The following is a 24,433-nucleotide window of genomic DNA, read 5'->3' as shown; positions in this document are numbered from 1 at the left end:
TATGATATAATCCATTATTTCACGCTAGGCGCCTGTTCTTTAGACACTGCATTTTCTACGCTATTCTGTATATGCTCTATATGTTGCGTATATAGAGGCAGTTATGTATAGCTGGCATGGGTATATGTAAGCTGCTATGGGCTATGACCTTATAGCAATGACCTTAAGGCTTTGACCTTAAGGCTAGAGCAATGACTAGAGCTTCTTACTATGATTGTTTAAAGCAATGACTAGCGCCGGCTATGACTGGTAATGAAAACAAGCTATCGGCAATTACCTGCCTATGCCCTTCTAACTATGATTGGCTATTGGCTACGCCCCAATTCATATGTCTATAATCAACTATGAAAGCAATTATTGGCTATGTGCTCCTCTGTGTATTGCATATGATCTTATTCAAATGTTGACTCAACGTATGTAAGACTGTCATAGCATCCATTCGAGGTAGGAACTCCTGTTCCATAGCTATTGAAAGGTGTATTTCTGTCATGAGGGGTATGGCCTCTCCATTGGGTTTGTATGTCGAGGGGACTTCTCTTGTCTTGTGTGGCATGTCGACAAGTCCTTCAACTTCGTGCACCTTAACCACGGGTTTGTGGGCAAGTATAGTAGAAAAGCAAGCAATCCACCACTTCAATTTCCTTGCCTAACTTGCTAGGCCTATCTTGAAAATGTTGAAGCATATCTCCTCTATCTCCTAGCCACTCCTTCCGACCAGCAGGGTCAGCAAAAGATTTTGTTCTCAATTCGTTGACCTCAATCGATATGCTTGTATGTCAACATGGCTTCAATATCTTTTGGTGGGAAATGGACGCAATGGTAAAGTAAGCAAACGTTGTCAATTTTATCCATATCCAGGGATATCAAGATTGAGCAAGAGTAAGACTTCCGCAAGCATCAAGTTATATAAATCAGCAAGCAATGTGCCTAACGTTGCCAATCATTCTGTGTTGTACCTTGTCGTAGTACCTTATCGTCCTCGTGTTGTTTCAATGTGCCTCGTATGATGGCTACTCTTCTCAATCCATTTTGGTTGAAACAATGGGGAACTAACATGAAGCCTTGTCAAATAAGCCATTAACAACAGCAATTAAAGTACACACATAATATTCACTTAAGCTGTGTCACATAAGCCATTCACTACATGAAGCCAGCCATTAATAGCGTCAACACCATATCCACCATTGTTAGCACAAAGAAAATGGAGATTTTTTTTCATAAACCCTGTATTTCTTGGGTGGGAGGGGGTGTTTCTCTTGGTAATTGGTCCTCAGCGATATGGATGGAATGAAGAGGCTTACATACACAATGCACAAGGTTGATTCCACATGTGTCAACAATTTCTTCCACCCCATGCCCTGTTGTTTGGATTGGTCTAGGCCAGCAAGATTCCTTGGAACCAAACTTACTTAAGCCATGTCACATAAGCCATTCACCGTTCACTACACGAAGCCAGCCATTAATAGCATCCACGCCATATCCAACATTGTTAGCACAAAGAAAAAGGAGATTCTTTTTCATAAACCCTGTATTTCTTGGGTGGGAGGGGGTGTTTCTCTTGGTAATTGGTCCTCAGCTATATGGATGGAATGAAGAGGCTTACATACACAATGCACAAGGTTGATTCCACATGTGTCAACAGTTTCTTCCACCCCATGCCCTGTTGTTTGGATTGGTCTAGGCTAGCAAGATTCCTTGGAACCAAACTTACAAAACCTCCTCCCCCTATATGGGAGAGCGCCCTCCAGGGCTTCATTCGCCATTTTGGTTGATATTGGGACAAATGCCATTTTGGAGGGTCCGATGAACTACCCACACTCACTCATTCGGATAATAAAAAGAGATTTTTTCAATACTAAATTATACCCTTGCAGATTGTTTCCCTAGGCTAGCAGGTGTTTTTGAACTAGCCAGTACAACTCCATGTCCTGTGTGTTATAAATGTCAAGTGTTGTCAATGCACTCAATTCAAAGAGAAAGGCAATCACCATTACGGCTTAAGTAAGGCAGTCCATAGTGCATGTGCATGGAGCTGACTAGGGCTGCAGCGCTACCCAAAAAAAGTGTAATGACAACCAGTGCTTATCCATGCAGTTGCTAAAGAAAAAACCCAATGAATCCATGGTTGTTGAATGAGTTGGTGGAAACATCATTTAAAAACCTCCCCCTTCTTAGGCTCTCTCTAACAAGGGAAGTTGTCGCTTCGCTTTGGGAGGCACGCGTGAGGAAACAAAGCACCAAATCAAAGAACGGGAAGGGCACGACTTGAACTGGAATGACTCACGCCCGAGGAAGTTCTCACGAGAAAAACACTGCTCCTCCCACTTCTCCATCTCCTCCTCCTACGAATTCTCTCTACTGGAGGAGGAAGGTCGCTTCGCTCCGAGACGTTTGGAAGATGACATGAGCACCAAGCAAATGGGCAGGGCACGAATCGAACAGGCACAACTGGGAGAGGCATAACTAAGCACGAATATAAAAGCTACCCACCTTGTGGTGATCCTTACCTATACATCCCACTTTTCATACTTATTACTCCTATACAACACTTTCTATGAATTATTACTTCTATTGACCCCGTCTCTCTACCTATTCCTTTGAGGACCTTTAGATAGTCGCTTCACTCCGATCCTCCTTCTATTGTCTACTTATTTCATACCTACAACTCTTTTGGGTTTACTTGTTGCCTGAGAGAACTGAAAACGCAATACCTGCTTTAGCTTGATACCTTGCTAGCTTGGAGGCAGTTGCTTATGGCTGATTTAGTGCGCTTGCCCTTTGTTTGCTTTCGTTTTTGGATGTGGGACGTCGGTTGTTGTCATCATTTGTCGTAGGAATCCTTCTATAGTCTTATTACTCTTACCTCTACAACTCTTCTTACTCCTTACTTCTCTCTAAACACTGTCTCTCTACCTATTCCTTCGAGGACCTTTAGATAGGCAATTCGCTCTGATTAGAGATAACGAGCCTAACAGTATTGGCTAAGGAGACAAGAAGTGCACAACAGCCTGAACGTATTGGACAAAAAGATCTAGGGAATATAGACGCTATAGAATATGGGACAAAGAACATAACCTAGTAGATATATTTAGAACTTCTTTGGTGGTTCCTTAGCATCCTTTTCTTTATACCGACCTCTCTTGAACCCTCTCTTGTACTTTTGTTTTACCCCCCCCCTTATTTTGACTCTGAGCAAATAAAGTCACCTCGAAACATTTTGATTAGTAGGCCCTATCGCTCTTACAACGAGAACCACGAGATGAGACATGACAACATTAGAACCAAAAAACACACTCTGTAGGATATATTTCTCTAGAGGCACATTATAGATGTTATTATGGGTTATTCATGCTTCTTTTTACCCATAGTGCTTATGCACTTATTTAGCCTTAGATTAGGAATCCTTACCTTTTCTTTACCCTTTTGCTCGATGCAAGATACACTCTTGTTACTATACACTTATACACACCTTCCTAGCTCTGCATTTACATTTCTGATCTTCTATTGAAACCTTGTCTATATAAATCAAACTCTACCTCAAGGACCATTAGATAAGTAATTCTCTCTTATTATATTACAACTACCTTATTCTACAATACTCACCAAACAAGGAGATATCAATTAGAAAAGAGATTGAGACCTAGAAGCTACTTTATTAATGTGATTATTGCTATTCATGAATCTTTTTTACACCATCCTCTTTCAACGCTTATTTGACCTTCTCTACATTATCCTTGCCTTTATTTTCCCTCGACTTTTGTTCAGTGCAAGAAAGGTGCATTTGTGCTTACGCTTACCCTCCTATTTATACATTTCCCAACAAACTTGAAAAGCACTGTGATTGGATGGAAAGAGATAGAGCCCTAGATCCTCCATTTTAGATGTTATTATGCGCTATTAATTCTTATTTTGACCCACAGCTCTTTAGGAACAGCTAGTTACCTTAGTCGCCCTATAATGCCCTATAGAATAATCGTTCTCCCCATCGATAGAAGATTAGCACCCTATAAGAGCCTTCGTAGTCAACGCTATTCTCTATCGCACTAGAACGTTTTTCCTAGAACCAATCAGTTGTGAATTATATGGCCTACCCTTTAAATAATGTGAAAAAGCCTACCATGCTATTGAACCCTACCTTCAGTCTCCTCTCCTTCCCTATCAGTGGTTGATTGGGTGAGCTCGAAAAGAAGCGCGGTTGGGAGCTAAGTGAAAGCCCTCGACTCTCAAATTTAGGCTACAATCCCAAGGTGCAAGGAACATAACGAATGAATCAATTTACCTATACAAAATACAGAGTTGTAAACCCCAAGAAATATCATACTTGAACCCACCACCCGAAGGAAGACACTCATTGCCAACCGATCAACCACACACAAACGAGATGTTACTAAACACACTACTACTCGTTTGTTATGTTTTAGTTGCTTTATGATATGATATATTACTTGCTTTATTAGAGTTGAAATACTGGACTAGAGTACAGGCACGCTGCGCGGAAGACGAGAGGGCCCAAGTTGAAGAGAAGGCAAACCCTGCAGCTTCTTCTTCGTCCCCCCACCCTAAAGAGAGGACGAACGATGATGCGAAACCTTGAAACTCTGGTATAACCCACGCAAGATGAAACGCTTGCTATCGAGGTGTGTTACACATCACTATTTCTTTTTGTTTTTTCCACCCTTTTGCTAGTGAAAGATATAGATAGATGGCTTTTTAGAGCATTCACAAAGTTCTATAATTGATTGGGCTCCTGGGATTGGATGGTTGTTGCAATAATAGAATGGGCTAATCTCCACAGCATGGCTAATTGGCTTGGGCTACTCCGCTTAGCTTCCCGACTAGGCCGTTGATGGAAGATTGCTATTGGGGAACAGCTGGGATAGCAGCCCATTGCTTTCTTTAGCAGGGATGTTAGGGATGCATAATTAAGATACACCATCATTTAGAAACAAGCTTATGCCCTAATCAAGACAATCTAGTCTTTCAAAGAATACATCTTGCAATTCCAAACTGTTGCTTTTGTGCCTCACAGCTCAGCCAAGGAAATGTTGTGTCAGCCAAAAGCTAATGGAAGATGGGGGAGGTGGATCATCAACGTTCAAGAATATGATCTGGCAATCAAGCCTACAAAGCTGATAAAGGGTAAAGGGTTGGCCAAACTGATTACTGAGACCAACTTTCAGGCCATAAGCATGCTTGTTTTTGGGGATGATGAAAAATTTAACCAGTAATAAGATGGGGGCTTTAGCCTTCCTGGCACAATGTTATTATCACTCCCCCTAGTACCAAGATGTTGCCTACTTGTTGACCAATGGTTGCTACCCCAAGGAGATGAATAAGTCACAACGGAGGTCTAAGCTAAAGGCTTCTAGATATTATGTTGTTGGAGCATAATTGCAACTCTTGCTCAGATGCATGTTAGAAGGAGAGACAAAATGCCTCATTAGAGACAAAATGGATATCATATCAAGTTAAGTGAGAAAAAAGATGTTCTTCCTGTCTCCACCTGAACCAACCTCACCTAAGCCTACCTCACCTGAATTGACCTTTACCTAAGCGAAGGTTGAGCAAAGAAGCATAAAAGTAAAGGTGGAAAGAGGTAGGAAATTTGCTAGTGGAAAGGTGGCGTATCCAAATGATAGATAATGCTCATGTGATCCATTGATATGATAAATGACCTAATGAAAGGTGGCGTGGTAACTGAAAGGAGGGTCCAAGAGATGGGAAACTGAAGAGTTAAAAGGTTGTGTATGCCTCGGGATGATAGAGAGTGTTATTAAGGTGGAAAACTGAAGAGTGGGAAGGTGGCATATGGGAATGGAAAGTTGCTCAGAATACAAGGGTTTGAGCAAATAGAACACCTTGCTTCCTTCCGATGGCGGCCCCTACCCCATTTGGTAACGATAGTCCAGGTTCATAGAGATTTATTTACCATCTTAAAGACTAGGCTCATGTAGGATAACTTGATAGGTCCCACCCTTTCTATAGCGAATTGACCATCCCTAGATGCCTCCTTTCATTAAGCAAATTGACCTTATCTTGATCTTGAGCTGGTGGGTGGTGGGAAACTACCACCAATGGAGAGGCTTTCAATACTAAATTGACCATCTAGATAGGTCCAATAGTTTTGACCCTTATTATAAGGCTACCTTTCCTTCCTGAATTTACCACTGATTGAATTGTCAGACGACTCATAGTACCAGCATCAACTCTTGGCCAACATCCATTGATGGGGGAGGTTGTTTCTCTCGATTGAGAGTTATTGTGTATCCCATGTATTTTCTAGCAGCAGCTCGCTGTAAGCGGATATTGGCTAGCAATCATTTAATAATCATTAGTCCCCCCACCCCCCCGCTCCCCCAAAAAAAAAAAAACACCCCTATAACTTTTTCAGTTTGTATAGGCTTTTTATATGCATAATCCAAATCATCAGAGTTTTAACAAATCTTAGTACAAATACCTTTCAAATGATGTCGAAGGCTCCACTAAGGAATATGCCCATTTTCAATCATAAATCTTGTTGGAGCTTATTCACATTCAACTTTCACTCATGATGCATATATTAGGTGAACTAACCAATCTAAGTGAATTGACCAGTCTTTGGGAGCTTCAGAGAGGAACATCTATATTCGGAGAGTAAGATCTCAGAGAGGAAGAGCTCTTTGGAGAGTAAGATTCAAATTCAAGCGCTTTATTGGAGATAAAAAAAAGAGACCCATTTTCTCTAATTTATCTAACTAATCTTGTTGGAGCTTATTCACATGGTCTAACAACTTTCACTCAATATGCATATTCTGGTCACTAACCAGTCTTTGGGAGCTTCAGAGAGTTAATATCTAATTGGAGAGTAAGATATGAAATAAACTCTTATCTAGGTCTCATTCTCTTGATCCGGATAGAGAGACTACCTTTTGTTCCTAAAATTACCATATGGATAGGCCTCTACTCTCTTATCTCATTATATTAACACGCCACCTTTCAGTACTGAAATTACCCCATCTAGATAATATGCTACGTTCGCACTCTATATCATCTGGATATGCCACCTTTTCTTCTTTCATTTCCCAATCCAAAGCCCAGATTCATATCAAATTGACTAACTGACATGACATCTTTTGGATCTGTTGTTGGATCTACCATTATGCCACCACCTCTTACTGAAATTGCCACCTACTTATTGAAAGGCCAAGTTCAGACTATCTCCTCTTCTTGATATGCCACCTTGTATTGAATTTCCCATCTTGAGGGGTTATTGTTGTCTCAAACACGAGCTTGGAGCCAATCAAACACGAGGTTGGAGCCAATCAAACACGTACTTGATTTTCAGGGGTGATTTGTTAAGCCATTACTTCCTGAATTTCTCACTCATTTGCTTTGATGGGGGTTGGTTTGGACTCTTAGACCATAGTGCCACCGATAGGCCCCACCTTTATTTCCTATATTGACAATCCTGGATAGGTTCAATAGGTTTGGCTGGATATACCATGTTTAAGTACTTAATTTACCAGTTCTCAATATGTGCTTTTGGTCTTGCCTTGGTCCTGGGAAAAATCCTTGAGAGGCAACCCTACTAGTCTGTACAGTAAGAGCCCAATGAACTGTACTGGGAAGTCTAGCCTTCTGGACTACAGCCTGCCCTATGTACACTTTATTTCTCTCTTTTCTTAATGGCCTTAGTCTAAGCACTTAGCCGGTATTTTCTTGCTTGACCTAGGTGTGTTTGGCTCTATCCAAATTAGTTCCAATGTCGCATCGATAGCATACTATATAGTATCCAATTTGACAACATCAGTATTTGACCAAGTGAAAGCATCTGAGCCAGGACCAGCAACTGCAAAGACGAAGACATAGTGTGAAGAATCACAAGCTAAATGTCCAGCAACAATGGTTTCAGCAGATCCAGATAGAGACCCAGCATCAGTCCTAGTAGCACCAGAGGTAGAGGCAGCGTATCCTCCGGTTGAACTACACGTTGAAGAAGACATTGAAGCAGCAAAGACAAGAGGGGAAAGCCAGCAAGATCTCTTCTAGTTAGAGAATTCGTAGTTGAATTTCTAGATAGAGGCCCATAAGCAAAGCCAAATCTAGGCCATCCATCTTTTCCACTACTACCTCCAACATCGAGATTCGTTACAGGACAAACAGTTATAGGACAAGCAGTTACAAGTCCAGATGAAGCAGTAAATTGAGTAGATTCAGTAATCGATTTTGTTGTTTATGCAGTAAGCAGTAGATGGAGCAAAAGTAGGCCTTGCACCCTTCCTTTGTACACTGGCTTTGCACCTGCAGCACCACCTACAGATCCGCCGGCGCCAGAAGCAGCATCCAATAGAGAACGATATCTTGCTTCTTAAGATTTAGAACCAAACTATTATGATTTATTTCAAGATCCAGACCTTCGTGATTGAGATCATGACCTCAGTGATCGATATTAGGATTTTGTTGGTTCAGAAGTCGATTGAGCACCAGCACCAGCAACATAGCCAGGAGCATAGCATGCTAGCCACGGATCCCCGATTCCAGTTATAGTTTGAAAGCTCGTTGATTCACCACCTTCAAAGGCATTAGTAGCAAGCGAAAGGGCAAAGGCAAGTAGAGCATCAAAGATGGTAGCAATTTGTTCCCCACCCCCAGTAACACCTGGATCGAGATCCAAATCCAATGCCTGTGGTATCCCTTCCATCTCTCAAACCAACAACGAAGTGAGCGCTTATTGATCCAATTCCAGTTCCTTCCGTTCGAAAGCCCGTAGCACCCCTTCTATTTTGAGTTCCATAGTCCCTAGCTTCCCTTCATCCATTTTCATATCCTCCTATTGCAAAGAAAGCATTTTAGGCAGAGTAAGTATCCCTTCCTACCCTAGCTTTCCCACCACCATCTCGCATGGATGAAGTCCCATTTCTGCTTGGATTTGGTCCACCCACAAAGCCCGTTTGAGAGACTATTACTATTCTGGGCGCAAACACAGATCAAGTTTACCAAGCAAATGAACTTGAACCAGTTACCTGTGAACCAGAATCAGTAGCTAGAGCAAAGACAGCATAAGCATCGGCAAAAGCATCCACCCCACAGTATTGGACCTCATTGATCATGTGGAAGCATCAGTTTAAGCCCCAGCTTCCATTTGCTCTGTTCTAGATCCTATAACCCTTCTGATTCGATAGTCAGAATACTCACTAGGCACATTTTTAGAAACATATAAGGTTTTAAATCCAGTGCATGCAGATCCACTATAGGCAAAGACATAGAAGGAGCGGGCACCCCCATTAGTCAAATATCCAATTGTATATTCTCTAGTTGTGGGGAAGCGAGCAGATTCACTAGCAATGTAGGTGGTTTACCTTGATTAAGAACAAGCAAAATGATACCCCAGGGCCTATTGAAGTTCGAAAGCCAGCGACGCTTGAGCTTGACCCTGAACCAGCGAATGAAGTTCCTATTGTTCAACAAGTTGATCCAGTCTCTATAACTGCTAACCCCACAACAGTTGAGGTTGTTAGCCGAAGATACAGAGGCTTTAGCATATAAGTTAGTTAGAGAAGGTGGTAAGGCAAACAATAGATCCAACTGCAGATCATACAAATCTGAATACATATCGAGTGAGAGATAAAGATTGAAACCCAGAACCAACTATAGAAGCATACATGCCCGTGCCAGTAGCATCTTACCTTCGCCCAATGCCATACCCATAACCATCGGCAACAATGGAGGTCGAAGTAGTTTCAGATCCTTAAATTGCAATTCCAAGTGTCGGTAACAGAGAAATCAGCAGCAAATTAAGTAGTAGATCCAATCATTGATCTAGCAGTCGATCTAGCTTTTGATATTGGCAAAGCAATTGACAATGTTGTTGAAAGGAAAAATGCGTAAGATCGAATTATACGATGCATTCTTCGAATTATTAATGTTGCGCTAACATAAATAATTTATCGAACCACAATTCTACATAGCCATAAGCATCAGAGTTAGTCATTTATATACCAGATGCAAGGGCAAAAGCATGACCATTATATCTAGCAGCTGACCTGCCCTTTGGCTTTGATTATGACCAAGGAACCCGCCTCGTTACTAGACTCAGTGACTAAGCATTTGTGAAATTGTGAATATGGAAAACATTGAACATATTCTTTCCATATTCATAATTTCATAAATGCGAGTAGTGTCTTGCTACCTATGCCCTAGTCCTTGCCTTTCTTCCAGCTTCTGGTTGGCTATGATGGATATGCCCGGAACTTATGATGCACCTACCGCTCTCACCCCCTATCCTCTCCTATCATTGCTAGTGATGCCGCCTATACCACCCTAACACCCATGCCTTTACTTCTGCCTCTTAAACCAGCTATCAAACTTGCTCTATTCCATACCACTAGAAATTATACCACATAACATTACCAATTCAAATGCATCAAATTGATAGAAGAAGATTCAATTGTAGATCATCCATGAAAAGAATTGTCTAAGCTAGTGGTCGTGGGGAACTTTCATCAATGAATTTCTCCTTGCCCTGGTGGACAAGACCTCCGGACCTTTTGATATCAAATTTGTGCATTGCTTATCCTCTAAGCTAATTCAAAAGCCATAACCCAGATACAACACGGGCATAGCCTATCCACTAAACGATAGAAATCGTCGAGGGGAAATTTTATATGTGCATTTCCCCTTGCCCTGGCGGACAAGACCTCCAGACCTTTTGATATCAAATTTGTACATCGCGTATCATAACCTATCCAATAAGCATCCACTAAGCAATAGAAATTGTCGTAGGGAGCTTTCAAGGTAGAGCAACATTATGTTCATTTCCCCAACGACTATTGTGAATTACCTTACACATAATCTATAAGCGCCTAAGCAGCAAATATAAGCTATGGATACACGCTAAAACGGGAGGTAGTGGTCATAAACCACATTAATCCGAAAGAAGCGGGGGCTACATTGATCCAATTACACATCATCCCTTCATGCCCTAGCATTCTCATTAGTTCGAGCTTATTCACCACCACCTCACCTAGATACTCCAGTCACATAGGCAGATCCCATCCCACCAGCAAAAGAGAAAGCCGCAGTTGAGCCCGTTTAATCAATGGATCCCGCAATTGAATCAGCAGCAGCTCGAGCTTACCCACCAACATAAATGACAAAGGCGGAAGAAAGGATGGAGCTATGCCTAGTGTACCCCAGAGTTAAGCTACCCAAGAAGTAGTTCCCATCATGGAATCACATCTTACCATCTGACACTCTCCTATCGTATGAAACCTTTGCATGCCAACAAACTAGACTACCAAGACTACCATATAGTATGATGGCTAGAAAGCACGAACCAAGCATAACGAGATGATCTCACTAGCATAGGTGAGACCACGACACTTAATACCAAGACGGAGAACAGAGACTACTGAACGTATGGGACTCGGAGGTTTAGTGCTCTTTGTTATCAGGGACAAGATTTAGATGCAGGTCGAGATGCAGATTAAGCACTATATCCTTGCTAAGCATTCATTTCTTTTTTAGAGCCATAACCCATTGAAACACCCCTATAGAATAAGCAAATAATCAAGTTGATCAGGAACAAAGCAAGTAGTTTTAGTCCCATTTACAGTTCAAGTTCCAATTATTGATAGAGATGGGTTACTTTTCGAGTGGTCCCCGCTCCTTCCCCTCAAGGAAAATCGGTTCGTCAGGCCCTTCAGTGTATATGAAATCTCCTATGACCTCAAATTTATTTCAAAACCCAATAAAGTACACAACAGTGACGCATATGAGGAATCAGTGATAAGCCAACTCGCAGTACCTATGGAAACCCAACAGTTATCTTAAAGGTAGGATTGTGTGATCTATGCTTCAATTGACTCTGATGTGTGAGTAAGCTATCTTGATACCGAACCTGTGGTTCGTAGAGCATTCAACCTTTCCCTTACATATATGTCACCACAAGTGTGAAGGACCCGCCACGAATAATGCGTCTTTGGAGGAGATCATGTTGTTCCAATCAAGGTTCCTTCTATTGCTTGCCTAATGTCTTATTGTCTTCTATAGCCTTCATTAGTATTGGATCCTTTCTTCTATCGCATGTATTGCATTATTTTGTCTATTTTGTTCAGTTAGTTAATAGATGTTCAGTTAGTTCTTTTGAACTCAAGTAATAGGGTAGATCTCATAATGAATCATTTTTCATCATACAAGTAAGCCAATTCCTGCATGATCAGAGCTTGTTGTTTCTTCAGGGCACACCGAGGGGAACTAGTAGGATTTTAACACACAAACCCCTTCTTTCGGGATTCATGGCCTTTTACCTCAACATGCCAACAAAATGAAACCAATTAGGTATAAAATTATAAAGCAAACAACCATTTTTGTTCGGTGCTTTTGGTGAATTGGAAATATCTTAAGTTTGTCAAAATCACTTCATTCATTAGTACAAACTATCAATCTTTCTATCACTTGGCAGACTCCTGAGTCCGAAGTTTTTGTTATTAATTATGACAAAGTTTTTAAACTTCATCGCATGTCCAATTTTTTCTTCACAAAATGGGCTTTCCCTATGCAAAATATCAATATGCAAAGCATATTCAATACCATACAAAAATAGACAAGAGAATTCAATTCTCAACCAAATATTGCTTCACACAAGTGCTCACATCTGGTACCTTTTGCACACAATGAAAATGTAAAAAATGGAAAACAAAGATCATACACATGTTTATAACTTCAAAATAAGGCTTCAGGGATAAAGTTATTTTAGGAGACCTTTAGGATTTTTTGACATTACTTTTGAGTAATTTTGGGGTGGCAGATGCCCATCGCCCCAGGGATGCCCCTGAATCCACGAGGTACATACCCCTAATTGAATGGGAACATATCCAAAAATGGTGGCATATCTTTAAGCTAGCTCCAGCAGTTGAGTCATTTGAGCTTCATCCAAGGGGTCTTGAGATTGATACCCTAAGATGGTTGTCTATGTTTTTGCCTCACTCAATGTCCCTGTAGGGTCAGGCATTGAAATCAGTGTCAACAAGTTAACATTGGGTACCATCTATGAATTCGAGGCACTGCACAAGGGTTTCCCAGCAAGGCTTTTCCCAGAAACAATACATATAGTACTATATGTAGTATGTATATTAAAAAAACATGAAACAGAAGGGAGGTGATAAGGAAAATAATAAACTTGATTGAGGAAGATGTAATAAAATAAAAAATAGAACATTACCGTCCACTTGTACCAAGAGGAGAAGAGGGTAGTATTAATAATTCATTTATCAAAGTAAAGGATAAGGAATCTAGAAGACAGAAGCAAAAGAGGACTCGTGTCTTGTTCATGGAGTGGCTAAAAAGGTCAGGGGTCTTGGTCTTGGTATTCATCAATTGGATTCTCTATAAGAAGAATTTGTGTGGGTTTTCCTCTCAAGGAGTGAGAGGGTTTTGGCCCTCGCTCATAGCCTACATGTTGTGTCTCTTGTCTATTTATGTTCTCGCATTTGTTACGGTTTGATGAAAAAGAATATTAAGAAACTAATGTAAAGAAGATCCTAACCTAATCATGTAAAAAGCATTCACAAGCAGTCACCAAAGAAGAGAAATCATCTAATATTAATGCCCTAGATTTCACAACACTAGCAAGGGTTACACCCTCTATTTCTACTACACATCATCCTGTACATCTACAGCTTAGGGAGAAGGCATTTTCTAGGCCTCACAACCCCCCAACCAACCCTCTACACAAGCTAGTGTAGCAGTACTTTTGTGGCCCTAAACAGAGTACCAAAGCACATAAAAACAAGCACAAAAACCCTCACTCTTACCTCCAAATCAATGGCTTTATCTACAATGGAATCCATTGTCTTACACAACCCTATCAATCCTCCGCGCTGGCTAGTTTAGACCTAACAACAAACTAGTGGCACTAGCCCGAATGCGGCATATAAATTAATTGATTCAACTAAAATGAAAATAATCAACAACAGAAAGAAGTTAGGATGCTTCCAAGTAAGTGTTCTACTGGTTTGAGCATTTCCCTCTCAGCTTTCTCAAAATTCCATTCAACTCCATTTTCAGCAGCAATTGCTTTCAAAAGACGTAATTTGATCTCTCTATGCTCGATGCTCTAGTTGATAATTTCTCAATGATCTATGAGAACTGCGACAAATTTAATATCAAATTTTCAACTAAAAAAGTGAAGCATGAATGAGCTAATTTCTCTAGAAGGATTGAAGTGATAATATTTACTCGCCTACCTGTTAACTCCGTTGTCAAGACGTAGCTCAACTGCAGTTGTAGTGAACTGAAGACCGTACTTTGCAGGAAAAAAAATAATAATAATAATAATAAAAATAAAAAATAAAAATAAAAAATAAAAATTAAAATTTAAAAAAAAAATTAAAAAAATAAAAAATAAAAATAAATAAATAAATAAAAAATAAAAAAATTGAGCGAACTTCTTGAAGCTTTGGCAAGTCGACACACCTCGATGCAGCAAAAACTAAACTTGTTATGGCTTCTTTCAAATCATTAGGGCATGTCCTAAAATTGTCATCAAGCAAATAAACACATTTAGTTATAAGGTCCAACCACTTTATAAATAACCATAATATTTTTGGGTCTTTGTGATATACAAAAGCAAATAACAAGTTAAAATTCAAAAAGGCATTCAAGGAATCACAAATCAATTACTTTTGCTTTTCAATGGCCATGATTCTTTCAGTCACAAGATAGTAAAAACCTTCAATGAGAAAATTATCATCCAATATGTTTTGCTACTTGAAGACACGATCCACCAGCAAACAAAAAATGTAGCTTCATATTGGAAAGACATTGCATATGATCTAATCATAGTTCACATACAAAATCACAAGTTACAAATATTTTCACAGATCTTTTTAATCAAATAAATTACACTGATTTTGATAACCCATTATTGCTTCTAAATTCTAATGAACCATCTTCTCTAAGTACTTGTAAATATTATGCAAAATTAGTATTGGATGTGCTAAATCAACAATTAAGTCAACCATGAAAAAATATTATATATCCAAGAAAGGCCCTGCCATGAAAACAAAACATCCAACTACCAAGTAGAGTATATTTGAATCTTAATTCATTGTATGTAATATAGATGATCTAAGTGCAAAAGTTGTTAGCAGGTAAAAAAATGACAAGTCAAGATTGTGAACAATCCTACTAGATACAAAAAACATTGTTTAGGAAAATCAAGTATCTCCTCGGTGAGCTTCTATGAGTTAATTCTGCTTGCCCCTTTGGTGAGCTGATTTGACAATTTCTATAAATTTTGTTGAGTTTTGACCAAACTCGGCAAATATAACCAGATTCAAGTTTCCTCAAACTTGGTGAGTCCAAAGTGCAGTGAACTTGGCCAACAACACTATATATTACAAACTCAAAATTGATTTTTGTCTATTCTTCACATTTGTCTCTGTTTCAGATTCTCACTAAGAGTTTTGGCTGTCAAATGTTTTGGTGCATTTAGAGACCAAAACTTGCGATCTTTTGAAAATTTTTCCAGAGTTTAGAAACCAAAACTTCACTAGGGAGTACAAATGCTACATTTTTAGATCATAACTTTCTTTGGGTAGCATTTTTCGCAAGGGAGGCAAATTGGGAAATAGATATCCCTAAGGAAAAATAACAGCAATAAACAAAGCATGGATAGCAAAAGCAGCACAAAAAATTCACACATAATTAAATAGTCAGAAATACCCCAAAAACTACGTAGGTGAAAGGTGTGGGTCGGCAGACCTGCACCTATGAACTGATTGTATATAATACATAAAACTTGGGCTATAAAGGAAAGGGGAGGAGAATATTAGGGTATCTTTTCTCATGAAAGAAGTTAGAACTTACCGAAGGAAAAATATTGCAGAGATTACCAAGCTTGTGCTAGATTTGTAGAGTTAACAGTTTGAGAATGCTATACGCATTCATAATCCACCAAGATCATAGTCTCAGAGGCCAGGGATTTGTATAGAATCCCAAGGTTGGTAGGGGTACCAGTGTCACAGACCTAGTCCCTAGATTTCCTTTCAAGGGTAGGTAAATTGGAATAAATTTAGTGCTTACCACAACCACAGTTGAGTCAAGAGAAGCCTTAATGACAATGTATTGTGCCCAAGCTGAATTCAAAGAGAGTCAGAAGATGACAAACCCCACGTTCTGGTTGCTCTAAGATGTAATCCAGGTGGAATCTCTGTCACGGCTACCAAGCATTTTTCGGACTCTAAACAAGGTCTTAGGACCCAGTGATTTGTTTGTTATCCACCCCTCATGATGCTTAGGAATTTTCTAAGATTTCAAACTCAAGATGAAACCCATCTTCTCCACGCTTAATGTCAATAAATGAAACCTTCTCCACCATATGCCATAATTCTTGTCATCAAAGCCTTGCTCGGCCGAAAACAATAAAACCCTAATTATTATATAAATCACAAGAATAATTCTATTTAGCCCACATAATGAAAACTATTAAAAATACCTAGAATGGTTGTCCACATTCGAAGTCGGTAAACAAACCCTTCTCTACTATATATCATGCCAATAGAACAGAGGCCGTGCTCTTGCCCAACAAAATATTGGTTGTGCTCTCTATTATGGGCCACGATACTCCCTTCCTGGGGTTGTGATCAGAAGTTGTGCTCTTGCTCAACAAACTAGAGGTTGCGCTCTAGATTACTCCCATGGGCCACAATACTCCATGAACCACAATACTCCTTGCTTGAGGTTGCAAGTAGAGGTATTGTCGAACATAATAAAGGCGCTCTCTATTACTCAGAGGTCTCACCCAACAGAACAAAGGCGCACTCAATTACTCCTACAGTTGGTACTCCTCGCCTTTTTGGCCTCTGCATGGCCAATATTTAGTATAAAAACACCTTATAATTAAGTTGTAAGGTGTTCCCCTCTGACAAGAAGTCCCTCCCATGCCACTTGTGTTGTTGTGGGACGTTGATTTTAGTGTTAGATGATTAAAATAACCTCTGCCATCAGATTGAAAAAGATTGGTATTGTCAGTTACTGAAGAAGAAGATCGGTATTGTCCGTTACCGAAGAAGAAGATCAGTATTGTCACTTTCAATTTGGAAGGGGCCTCTTCCTCGCATTTGGGAGCATCTTGTTGTCCGTGGCATTGCAGGAAGACTGCAAGAGTCCTGGGATTACAACCGTGAGCATTGTAATCCCAAAGTTGGATAACATTATATAATTTATAATTATAGTTACAAACTTGATAAAATTATATAATTTATAAAAATAAATAAAAATTAAATTAATTTGTTAAACTTATATATATATATATATGGCGCAAGACTTCTAAAAGTATAGTTATACTTTTACCAGAAGTGGTAAATAGTCGTAAATAATGAAGGGGAATTCCACTTTAGATTGACGTGGTAAACACAAGACTCGCGACTCCAGTTTATTCCCATGCATAATTGACAAATGTTTTTGCTCAAGTTGTATATAGAGTTTAAATTTCTATTTTTGATTGTTTGAAATATAGTTTTTTTGCTATATTTAGTTTCGCATTTTTTATAAATTAAATTGTGTGTAGACGACCCACCTGTTCATTGTTAACAAAAGAGTTTGGAAACATTGGAAATAGTATTGAGGTAAAACGTTATTAAGTGTGAAGTGGAAGGAGAATTGAAGAGAGATGTCGATGATGCTCTTTGGCAGGAAGATAGTGGACAAAATGTCCACGATGCTCTTTGGCAAGAAGATATTATAGTGACAATTCTAGTTTGAGAAACGGATATTCAAAACTGACGTGGGTAGCGACTACAAATTGGCTATTCCCAAGAATTGTCAATGGTAATGGCCAATCTGCAGTCTTGGGAATGGCGAATCTGCAGTCGCTACCCACGTCAATTTTGAATAGTCGTTTCTCAAACAAGAATTGTCGGTGCAATATCTTCTTGCCAAAGAGCATCGTGGGCATCTCGCCCATTGTTTTTCTACCAAAGAGCATTGTCAACATCTCACCCATCTCTCTTCAATTTTCCTTCCACTTCACACTTAATAACGTTTTCCCTCAATACTATTTCCAACGTTTCCAAACTCTTTTGTGAACAGATGAGTCGTCCACGCACAATTTAATTTATAAAAACATGCCAAACTAAATATAGCAAAAAATCTATATTTCAAAAAATCAAAAATAGAAATTTAAACTCTATATACAGCCTGAGCAAAAGCACTTATCAACTATGCATGGGAATAAAGTGGAGTCACAAATCTAGGTGTTTACCAGGTCAATCTAGAGCATAATTCTCCTTCATTATTTACAACTATTTACCATTTCCGATAAAAGTATAACTATACTTTCAGAAGGTCTGGGCCATATATATATAAATAAGTTTAACAAATTAATTTAATTTCTATTTATTTTATAAATTACATAATTTTATCAAGTTTGTGACTATAATTATAAATTATATAATGTTATCCAAGTTTCAATCGGGATTACAACTTTATAGTTTTAGATAACTCACTGGAAATAATTAAGCCAAGTTCTGGTTCTAAATTGTGTGTGCAATATTGCAATTATTACAAAAAATTTCTTAATTGATTGTATAAAACTTTTGCAAATCTGGTATATGTCGAGAACTGTAACCCTTGAAAGAACAGACAGTATGGGGGAAGGGTCTCTGGCTTTGCAGGGAGGTTCAAGTAATGAAACCGAAGGGAAAAAACCGTTTTTGAAGCAGTCATAATAAAATATGACACGCTAGAAGCAGAATGAAAACCAGTCCTATATCACCTACAGGAAAGTGTGCCTATGCTAGAGAAGACTGAGCAAAATGAGTAGTGTCAGAACAAGATTGGAGGCCTGGAACCTCTTTGCCTAAACCTGTTTCCATGACTCAACGAGGTGGCATTTTTTGTGGCGACAACCTACAAAACCTCCACCGAGTCCTTGACGCGGATAAAGATTAGGTCGGCAGGTAATAGGAAGGGAAACAGACCTTATGGCCGAGAGGGTTAACTGTGTACCCCATCGAGGTTATCAGTTCTTGAAATCATAACTGTTGTTACAAAGATAACTCAATAAAAACAAAATCAGACCTTGAATGTGAAATATTATCGAATACAGTATGAGTTAATTGATTATAACTAGTTCCTGAAAATTCTCTGTATGCAGGAGAAAAACCCTTGTTAGGTGAACTGGGTTGTCGAAGGGGTTGAGACCAGGCTGCCGAGTGCACAGCTACTAAGTCCAATCCCCTTCAAACCTTTGTTCAAGTATAAACTGAACTAGACTACCTTCTATTAACCCTGACGTCGAAAACTGTGAAACGAAGTGAGAATACCGGTCAAGAAAGGCAAAAGTAGTAAGGTAAGAGAGTTAGGACCGATTCAGAGATTACCTGGAAGTGTTTCTGTTTTGGAAGGAAAGCGTACAAGCTAGAAGCAGAGAAGCTGCTAGTAAACGAAAAAAAACCAAAGACCAATCACCTGTATGCTCCTTGCAAACCAATCGAGGGTTCAGAGAGAGCCCAGAAAAATAAACCCTAGCCGGAATTGCCAATGATAAAGATTGAGACCTATCTAACCAAATGGGCAAAAGAACCTGCGTTAGTTCACCTGGTTAACGTGGGGAAATGCCAAAACAATGGAGTTGTCAACGCCAAGTTGCAGAGCTTGGCCATGGGGAGCAACAGAGAGCAAATGAGCCAAACTGAGGGCACGACTTCCCGGGTTTGTTACCCTAACAGATTGTGGAAGAAGGTGGACCGTCGGATTAGCTCCGGAAAAGACAATGGTTCAGATGTACCCAGTTGTCCACCATGATGACCGACTGATGTCACTCTCACCTCCTTCGCGAAACTTCAGGCAAACCTTATGTTGCAAAGTTAAGGTGAAATGTTTATTGGAGCATGATGGATTTCATCATTCGAAATGAAATTAAGATATTTTATAATGGAAATGTAAAAAATGGAAAACAGAGATCATACACATTTTTATAACTTCAAAATATGGCTTCAGGGATAAGGTTATTTTAGAAGACCTTTAGGATTTTTTGACATTACTTTTGAGTAATTTTGGGGTGGCAGATGCCCATCGCCCCAGGGATGTCCCTGAATCCACGAGGTACATACCCCTAATTGAATGGGAACATATCCAAAAATGGTGGCATATCTTGAAGCTAGCTCCAGCAGTTGAGTCCTTTGAACGTCATGCAAGGGGTCTTGAGATTGATACCCAAAGATGGTTGTCTATATTTTTTACCTCACTCAATGTCCCTGTAGGGTCAGGCATTGAAATTAGTGCCAACAAGTTTGCACTGGGTACCATCTATGAATTCGAGGGACTGCACAAGAGTTTCCCAACAAGGCTTTTCCCAGAAACAATACATATAGTACTATATGTAGTATGTATATTAAAAATACATGAAACAAAAGGGAGGTGATAACGAAAATAATAAACCTGATCTTGAGGAAGATGTAATAAAATAAAAAATAGAATGTTACCCTATGCTTGTACCAAGTGGAGAAGAGGGTAGTATTAATAATTAATTTATCAAAGTAAATGATAAGGAATTTAGAAGACAAGCAAAAGAGGACTTGTGTCTTGTTCATGGAGTGGTTAATAGGTTAGGGGTCTTAGTCTTGGTATTCGTCAATTGGAATCTCTATAAGAAGAATTTGTGTGGGTTTTCCTCTCAAGGAGTGAGAGGTTTTGGCCCTCGCTCATAGCCTACATGTTGTGTCTCTTGTCTATTTATGTTCTTGCATTGGTTACTGTTTGATGAAGAAGAACATTAAGAAACTAATGTAAAGAAGATCCTAACCTATTCATGTAAAAAGCATTCACAAGTAGTCACCAAAGAAGAGAAATCATCTAATACTAATGCCCTATATTTCACAACACTAGCAAGAGTTACACCCTCTGTTTCTACTATGAATCATCCTGTACATCTACAACGTAGAGAGAAGGCGTTTTCTAGGCCTCACAACCCCCCAACCAACCCTTTACACAAGCTAGTGTAGCAGTACTTTTTGTGGCCCTAAACAGAGTACCAAAGCACATAAATACAAGCACAAAAACCGTCACTCTTACCTTCGAATCAGTGGCTTTATCGGCAACAAAATCCATTGCCTTACACAACCCTATCATCCTCCATGCTGGCTAGTTTAGACCTACCAACAGACTAGTGGCACTAGCCCGAATGCAACAAATAAATTAATTGATTAAAGTAAAATGAAAATGATCAGAAACAGAAAGAAGTTAGGATGCTTGCCAGTAAGTCCTCTACTGGTTTGAGCATTTCCCTCTCAGCTTTCTCAAAATTCCATTCAACTCCATTTTCAGCAGCAATTTCTTTCAAAAGACGTAATTTTATCTCTATGCTCGGTGCTCTAGTTGATAATTTATCAATGATCTATGATAACAAATTTGCACACTGCGACAAATTTAATATCAAAATTTCAACTAAAAAAGTGAAGCATGAATGACCTAATTTCTCTAGAAGGATTGAAGTGATAATCTTTACTTGCCTGCCTGTTAACCCTTTGTCAAGACGTAGCTCAACTGCAGCTGTCGTGAACTCCGGACCATACTTTGCAGAAAAAAATTGAACGAACTCCTTGAAGCTCTGGCAAGTTTGCACACCTCGGTGCAGCAAAAATTAAACTTGCTATGGCTTCTTTCAAATCATTAGGGCATGTCCTAAAATAGTCAGAAACCAGATAAACACATTCAGTTATAAGGTCCAACCACTTTATAAATAACCATAATATTTTTGGGTCTTTGTGATATACAAAAGCAGATAACAGGTTAAAATTCAAAAAGGCATTCAAGGAATCACAAATCAATTACTTTTGCTTTTCAATGGCCATGATTCTTTCAGTCACAAGATAGCAAAAACCTTCAATGAGAAAATATGCATCCAATATGTTCTGCTCCTTGAAGACATGCTCCACCTGCAAACAAAAAATGTAGCTTCAGATTGGAAAGACATTGCATATGATCTAATCATAGTCCACATACAAAATCACAGATGACAAATATTTTCACAGATCTTTTTAATCAGATAAATTACACTGATTTTGATAACCCATTATTGCTTCTAAATTCTAATGAACCATCTTCTCTAAGTACTTGTAAATATTATGCAAAATTAGTATTGGACGTGCTAAATCAACAATTAAGTCAACCAGGAAAAAATATTATATATCCAAGAAAGGCCCTGCCATGAAAACAAAACATCCAACTACCAAGTAGAGTAGATCTGAATCTTAATTCACTGTATTTAATATAGATGAGCTAAGTGCAAAAGTTGTTAGCAGATAAAAAATGACAAGGCAAGATTGTGAACAATCCTACTAGATACAAAAAAGACTGTTTAGGAAAATCAAGTATCTCCTCGGTGAGCTTCTGTGAGTCAATTCCACTTGCCCCTTTGGTGAGCTGAGTTGACAATTTCTATAAATTTTGTTGAGTTTTGACCAAACTCGGGAAATATAACCAGATTCAAGTTTCCTCAAACTTGGTGAGTCCACAGTGCAGTGAACTCAGCCAGTAGCACTATATATTATAAACTCAAAACTGATTTTTGTCTATTCTTCACATTTGTCTCTGTTTCAGATTCTCAGTGAGGGTTTTGGGCTGTCAAATGTTTTGGTGCATTTAGAGACCAAAACTTGGGATCTTTTGAAAAAATTTCCAGCGTTTAGAGACCAAAACTTCACTGGGGAGTACAAATGCTACATTTTTAGATCATAACTTTCTTTGGGTAGCATTTTTTTTGCAAGGGAGGCACATTGGGAAATAGATTTTGTAATATCCCTAAGGAAAAATAACAGCAATAAACAAAGCATGCATAGCAAAAGCAGCACAAAAAATTCACACAGAATTAAATACTCGGAAATACCCCAAAAACTGCGTAGGTGAAAGGTGTGGGTCGGCATAACTGCACTTATGAACTAATTGTATATAATACATAAAACTTGGGCTATAAAGGAAAGGGGAGGAGAAGATTAGGGTATCTTTTCTCATGAAAGAACTTACCAAAGGAAAAATATTGCAGAGATTACCCAGCTTGAGATAGATTTGTAGAGATAACAGTTTGAGAATGTTTTACGCATTCATAATCCATGAAAAAACCAGAGACCAGTTACCTGTATGCTGCCTGCAAACAAATCGAGGGTTCAGAGAGAGCCCAGAAAAATAAACCCTGGCGGAATTGCCAATGATAAAGATTGAGACCTGTCTAACCAAATGGGCAAAAGAACCTGCGTTAGTTCACCTGCTTAACGTGGGGAAATGCCAAAACAATGAAGCCGTCGACGCCAAGTTGCAGAGCTTGGCCATGGGGAGCAACGGAGAGCAAATGAGCCAAACTGAGGGCACGACTTCTGGGTTTGATACCCTAACAGATTGTGGACCATCGGATTAGCGTCGGGAAAGACAATGGTTCAGGTGTACCCAGTTGTCCACCATGATGACCGACATATGTCACCCTCACCTCCTTCGCGAACCTTCGGGCAAACCTTATGGTGCATAGTTAAGGAGCAATGTTCATTGGAGCATGACGGATTATGGTATGGTTTTTAATAACATCTCAAACAGGTATGGTATGCCACCCATTAACCAAAGTACCCAGTCGTCATTCCGACTAGATTTCATACAGGTATGGTATGTAGGGCTCAACATTTCAATAACATTTCAAACAGGTATGGTATGGTTTTTAATAACCTTTCAAACACATGGTATGCAGGGCTCAACTCTTTCCAGTCGTCATTCCGAGTAGATTTTAGGGCTAAAATTCCTCCCAACAGTTTATTTATTTGAAATTGACGGTCAATCTCAACTAATGAGCTTATTGAAGCGAGTTTTTACGAAGGATGTAATTTGAAAAACAACATGCGCGAAAGAGACAATGAAGAATAATATACACCTTATAAGTTCTAAAGATGTAATGTTATAGATATTTGTTATAAAAATAATGAACATGCTTTTTATATAGAGTACGAGGGAATTGTGCAACTCTCTTTATGTGGAATGTGGAGTTAATTTTTGTAAATTAATTGTTTTATAAACTAGCATTTACGTTAGATGTTGCAAAGGAAACGTCGTATGTCTTTTACCTAAAAGTGTTCCCCTGAAAAGTGCAACATATGAGTCCTTGAGGGTCAATATTCTATTCAAACATATTCAGGCAAGGCCTCAAAGAATCTACCCATATTTGAAGTAACAATACTCAGACAATTGTCTTTTGGTTGGCTTTGCCCTTAGAGGATACATTTACAGTAGGATTATTGTTGATATTCACTGGTCAAAATTGGTTGGTTGCAGGGCATGCTATCAAATGAAACTACTGTAATTGCTGAAATTGGCGACTCTTGGTTTAATTGCCAGAAAATTGTGCGTAAGTTGAACATCATTTCTCTGGAGTGGAAACACCTTTGTAATTTAGGAGCCTTCTTGTTGAACA

General features: G+C 39.1%; 1 protein-coding gene across 8 annotated transcripts in view; it reads right to left on the bottom strand.

Moving 5' to 3' along the window:
* Window positions 1–23,755, bottom strand: part of LOC149144526 (uncharacterized) — a 39,468-nt gene extending 15,713 nt beyond the window's left edge. Inside the window, exons 1-5 of one of the 8 annotated variants that reach the window (XR_016264920.1) lie at window positions 23,246–23,754; window positions 23,008–23,128; window positions 21,817–21,902; window positions 21,495–21,666; window positions 21,058–21,379 (exon numbers count right to left, since the gene is read on the bottom strand). The gene's annotated coding sequence lies outside the window, so the exon portion shown is untranslated. Of the gene's footprint in view, window positions 1–21,057; window positions 21,380–21,490; window positions 21,667–21,816; window positions 21,903–23,007; window positions 23,129–23,245 lie in introns of all 8 variants that reach the window. The other 7 variants (XR_016264918.1, XR_016264916.1, XR_016264921.1 and 4 more) reach the window with 7 other exon arrangements.
* Between the last annotated feature and the right edge of the window lie 678 nt (window positions 23,756–24,433).

The sequence above is a fragment of the Pinus tabuliformis genome, chromosome X (genome assembly GCF_031772625.1).
Source record: "Pinus tabuliformis cultivar Carrire ecotype Pingquan chromosome X, CPIR1, whole genome shotgun sequence".
Classification (NCBI taxonomy): domain Eukaryota; kingdom Viridiplantae; phylum Streptophyta; class Pinopsida; order Pinales; family Pinaceae; genus Pinus; species Pinus tabuliformis.
Note: the sequence above shows the minus strand (reverse complement) of the source record. Positions and strands in the feature narration are given on the sequence as shown.